The sequence below is a fragment of the Taudactylus pleione genome, unplaced genomic scaffold (assembly GCF_031769625.1).
Source record: "Taudactylus pleione unplaced genomic scaffold, aTauple2 ptg000005l, whole genome shotgun sequence".
NCBI lineage: Eukaryota > Metazoa > Chordata > Amphibia > Anura > Myobatrachidae > Taudactylus > Taudactylus pleione.
This window is the reverse complement of record NW_028284408.1, coordinates 22,547,107-22,553,186: the sequence shown is the minus strand read 5'-3', so window position 1 is coordinate 22,553,186 and position 6,080 is coordinate 22,547,107.

Below are 6,080 nucleotides of genomic sequence, written 5' to 3'. Positions count from 1 at the left end.
ACAGTTGAATTCAGTATTGAGCATACATTCTTATCTCAAACGGTTGCACACTACAAGAAAACAATTCAGCAATGATGTCAGTACTAAACTAACAGTTTCAATGTCCAGATGACCTTAAACACAAAACACTGTATTCCTACCCGTCTTCGCTGCTGCAGCTGGTGGAGCTCTTATAGATCAGTTTAAGTTGACCATGGTACTAGTCCCACTTAGTGTAGCATTTGTTAGTATTAAATCTGGGAGGGAAGAATCGCCATTGTGTATATGGAAGTCCTGTACACAGTACAGCAATTCAGTCACTGAATGTTAATTCCACTTTTCTCTCTATAAGCACATTAAATTCTCAGGCAATCAGGTTATTCAATATTCCTAAACAACTGTTACTGTAAAGTGTCCCGCAGTTCTATCCCAGGTTGAAGGGCTATATTATCTCCTTTCAGTAGTGTATTCCAGCTTTCAAGTATCAAAGAATCACTGTGCTGTGAAATAGGACAGTCTTGGTGTGATCCGGAAAACATGCAGGGTAAATATTGGTGAGCTTGGTCAGTGAAGCAGATAACTCCTATATTACTGAAAGTGAAAGTAACACTGAGGTTCTGCTATTTGCAACAAGGTATGAGAAAGTCCAGTACTACTGAGTGTCAGTGTAGCTCTGCCTGTGGTGCAATCAATCTTCCACTCACCACTCCTGTAGCTACCTCTGGTGCAAGGCTATGTAACTTTTCCACTGCTGGAGCTGTATGTCTATACTGCAGTAAATCGGTGGCCATCTTGTGGTTGGCAGCATGGCAACTCAAAGCAATTGTTGCTGTTGGCCTGCGGCCATCTTGTGGTTGGCAGAAAAAGTTATAAATCACAATAGGACAGTGACTTCTCTTATAAGTAGTATAACTGAAATGAGGGTGCTTTGAAGTTACCCTATGATGGCTGCTGCTGTGGTATGGGGCAGGGGGGATGATTACCCTGTACTGCGTGTTGCCACTGTGGCTGTGTACCTCCACGAGCGGCTCTTGCTGCTGCGCTGGACGCCTTAATGGTGTGCTGCTCTTCGTTGCTGTGGCTCACCTGACCCGGTCTATCTTCCGCGGGTCCCCGGCGTCCACGCTCCCGGCTCCGCTGCTCCACACTCCACTAGAGCTTTGCAGCTTGGCGGTCTCTGCCCGCTGTCCTCGTGCTGCACGCCACACTTCTCCTCAGCTCCTGGCACGCCCTCTATATTTCACCATCTTCTTCGCGGGCACCTGACCACACCCCCCGCTTGAGAGACAGGACAGGCTCATCCAATCAGCACCAGCTGTCCCCTTGCTTCACACGTGCTGGGGAGACATGTATTAACTCCTTCCTTGCCCAAAGTGGTATTAACCCCTCACAGTCCTAGGGGTGTCCGTTTCATGGGTGTCACACTAGCACATTCAGAGAAATATATTTAGTGGGCAATACTCGTTGAGACCACGTGGAGCGACAGTGTCCAATTTATGGATCCAATAGCTTTCTCTTTTTTTGAGGTTGGATAATCTATCACCTCCAAATTCAGACGGAGGTACCCAGTCTATTAATTTACACTTGAGACATGATACTTGATGTCCCCTGAGCATGAAGTGGTGTGCTACCGGTTTATCGGATTGTCCAGAAACTAGTGCTGCTCTGATAGATGCTCTGTGGTTCGCCATCCTCTCTCTGAAACCCTTGAGGTTAATCTTAAATAATATAGGCCACAAGGGCAAATTAGTATGTAGATAAGGTGGTCCAACCTGCAGTGTAATTTCCATTTGATTTGTATTGCTTTCCCTGTATGGGGATGAGCCACTGAGGGGCCTGTAATCATGGAACTGCAGGTGGTACAACCCCCACAGCAAAAGCTCCCTGGTTTTCTTTGCATGGTTCTGATGATGGATTCCTCCGCTTCCGGGTTAAGTGTAGGCCGTAACAGGAGTTGTTTAAGGTTTGGTCCCCTCTTGTATGCCATCATCGGTGCTTGTATATCCCAAAATGGTAGTGTTTGATCTGTTTTGATGATGGGCCAATAACATTTAACAGCTTTTTCAATCTGTGGGGTTGTGTTGCTATATTCAGTCACATAGAGGAGTCGCCCTTCACTTTTTTGTTTCTTTGTGGGATTGTTAATTTTGTACTTAGCTTTATCCAAGCATTTGTCCAGGAGGGACTTGGAATATCCTCTTTCCTGGAGTCTTACTGTCATCTCTGAAAGTTGCGTGTTCGTGTTCTTTATCTCTGAATTGTTGCGTAGTACTCTAAGGTACTGGGAGATGGGTAAACTATTTTTCAATGCAGGTGGGTGATGACTTGAAGACATTAAAAACAGGTTTCTATCTGTTGGTTTGCGATAGAGGGTAGTGCCTAGTTTGTTCCACACACAATAAAGTGATATATCCAGGAAGTCGACTTTGTTTGTATCTATGTGATACGTAAATTTTACAGGATGTTCAAGTTTATTGAGCTGTGTGACCATACCAATGAAGGTAGTTTCTGACCTACTCCATAACAGGAAAATGTTGTCTATGAATCTCATAAGTAGTATTATATGTTCGTAGTATTATATGTTCACCATATTTGGGCAGTATCTCTTCATTTTCATACTTGGCCATGTATAAGTTAGCGTAAGCGGGTGCAAGATTTGACCCCATTGCCGTGCCTGAGCTTTGGAGGTAGTACCCTTCTTTGTACTTGAAGTGATTATTACGGAGAACTAATTCCGCCAAATCGATTAGATACTTGGTGGGTGCTTTGTGCGTTTGAGTTGCTTGCAGTGCTTGTTCCACAGCTATGAGCCCTTCTGAATGTGGGATGATAGTATAAAGTGAGCACACGTCCATTGTTGCTAGTAATACCTCACCTTCAATGTTGATACTGTCAAGTTTTGTTATGAGATCTCCCGTGTCCTTGATGTAGCTCACCTTTTGTTGAACAAGGGATTGCAAGTCTACATAGACCGCCAGGGGCTGTAGTATTGATCCTTGTGCTGATATAATGGGTCTGCCCGGTGGTTTATCAAGGGTTTTGTGGATCTTAGGGGTGGTATATATGATGGGGCATCTTGGGTTACTTGGCATTAGATAGGCATATGTATTTTCATCAAGCCATCTGGCAGCCAATGCTTGTTTTAATGTGACCTCAACTTTTGATTGTATCTCTGCCATTGGGTTGTATCCAATCCTTCTATAGGTGTTTGTATCGCTTAGTTGTTTCATTATCTCTTCATCATAGTCCTTCCAATTCTGGACCACTACTGCTCCACCTTTGTCAGCAGGTCTTATAACCACATGCTCATTCCTCCAAAGGTTGTTCAATGCTTGTCTCTCACTATTAGTTAGATTATTGTAGTATTTAGGTGATTTCTTTTCAGTAACCTCCTGGGTAATGAGTCGTAAATATGTTTTTATGCTTGCATTGTTGGAGGGTGGGTCAAATTTGGATGGTTTTTTAAATGGTTTTGGGTCCTGGTCTCTATGTTGGTATCTTTGAAATGTTCCTTCAATTGAAGTTTTCTACCAAATTTATAGTGGTCTATTGTCCACTTGAAAGTGTCATGTCTATTAGTCGGCACGAACGTTAGGCCTTCCGAGAGGAGTGTGTATTCTTGTTCTGTTAGTTGGTAGTCTGAGAGGTTGAAGACTACATTTATAGTCTCCTGCCTCTTCCTCTTCTCTTACATGCATAACTGCCTCTCCTCGGGTGGGGTCTACGTTTGGTACACTTACTGGATTTTCGTCTCTCGTCTGGCCTCTGTCACGACCCTGTCTAGTTGTCACCTTTTGCCTTGAGACTTACCCCTGTCAGCTGTCCCATTGATCTGTGTTTGTAGTTCTCCTGGGGGATCTGCTCTGACTTCTCTATGCATTCCTGTCACAGTGATTATTGCACCTGGTGTCTCCTCTCTGTGAGCACTGCTAGCCCTGCTTGGAGTCGCAGGTGTGGTTCTGATTCTCAGAGCTGCAGAGATGAATACTCCCTCTGCATGTTGTGCCTTCCACCACTCAGAATGCTACTGCCAGACCACCTGTCCATATCCACCAATTGCTGCCAGACCCAGGGTATATGTTTCCTCCCCTGATAGCATTCTGGGCCTGAACATCTCGTCTTCCAGTGGTGTATGGTTCATGCTGTTTCTGCATTTCAAGTGTATCCCTGAAACCTGTTACAGCTATACCTGGCAATCCAGTTAACCTGCTGGCAGCAACCCCTGGTGCATCCCGAAAACCTGCTACAGTAATACCTGGCATCCAGTCGTCCTGTTACAGCAATACCTGGCCTGTGCTCTGCTGCTAGTCCTACTCCTGGTTGGTCCCTGGCACTCTGTAAACCTGCATCGTGTCACCCTGCCTTGCTTCCTGCTGTGGATCAACTCCTGCCCCTTTTACCTACCTACTCCCTCCCTGAACCTAAAATTCCCAAACCTACCCATTCCTTCCTGAAACCTGTTATTCCCAATTATCCAATCCAGCCTGCACCTGAGTTCCAACCTTGTCCCCGCATTTCCGGATCACCCTGTTTAACTCTCGTCTCAGCATTACCAGATTTCCCTTCAGTCATTGTCACGTTATTCCAGTCCAGAGTCAAGTTTCAAGCTCATCAGTTCTATCAACGTAGCCACCCAGCTACCAGCGTCTACCTACGGCTATCCAGCCGCTCCACGTAGCCACCCAGCTACCAGCGTCTACCCACGGCTATCCAGCCGCTCCACGTAGCCACCCAGCTATCAGCGTCTACCCACGGCTAACCGGCCACTCCACGTAGCTACCCAGATACCAGCGTTTACCCACGGCTATCCAGCCGCTCCACGTAACTTCCACGCTACCATCCGTCTGCAAGCCCATCTACTAGTAACCCGACCAGCTCAGTCAGCCTACCTGCCACTCCCAGTCCGGTCCCTCCAAGTTCCTTCTGGTTACATTGCAACGTCTCAAGTTTCCAGTTCCAGTCACTCATCACCAAAGGCAGTTCTCACTGCTACCCACTTCTTATAATACATCATCTGTGGTTCCAGTCATGCCGGCCTCCGTTGAAACAAGATCACCACCTGAGACAGGTAACTCGCAGACACCAATTGTGACAGCCTCTTTCTAAAAAACCAGGTGGTGGTCTTGTATCCATATTATCTGTATCTGAGGTGGTCCCTGAGGATCCCGTATCCAATGGGTACATCTGCTTATGCCTCCTTTGAGGTAGTCTATTTGGTCTTTGGTATCTTCCAGGTCCTGATGTATCTCCAAGTAGCCACCTGTATACTGTATGGTTCTTGTAATCTGTGGTTACTGTTGCAAGTTTCTGTTAAATGCGATAAGCTCTCTTCTGTAGCTATCCACTTGGGTGTGTAGACGCTCAAGCCAGTTCGCTGTTTTATCGTCTTTCAAGATATTGATACCGGCTACTGGAAATTGTTCCAATTCAGATTTTACTTTTTTTAGTTCCTGTCCCACCTCTTCAACTACAAGGACTATCAGGTCAAGGGAGCATTTATTTAAAATACTACACCATCTGCTACAAAAGACAGGACTATTCCTGCCAATGGTAGGCATGTTGTTAATTCTGAAGCCTCTTGGTATCTGTTTATTCCTATGGTACTCCGATAGGAATTGCCCATGCAGTATAAGGTCTACTTCTCTCCTCCTCATTCTAAGTAGTTGATGAAATACATCTATAGATGTTTCAGCTGGTAGTGTCGAAAAATCCAGTTTGTCGAATAGGACTCTGGGCCTGATTCAGAGCCGGACACTATTTGCGCTTGCTCGTTCAGAAAAAGGGGCCGGATATTTAAATAGAGCGCTCGCTCTTTGCGGTCTGTTGACATCTCTATGTCTGAGCGAGCGAACGAAATATGCGCTTGCTATTTTGTAAAGACGCCCCCTGGCCGTTCGCATCATACGTCATCTCCGCTATTTATTAGATTAATCGAGTACATCGAAAGGCGTCTGAACTGCTTGCAGTGCTTGTGGTTGGATTTTCCTACCGCAATCATGCGAACAGTTCAGGCTAAGAGACAACCAAGTGACGTGGCTGATGACGCTGCTTTGTTAATTATGCACACCCTTAAAATGCCCGTTTTGACGTTTGGCACGCCT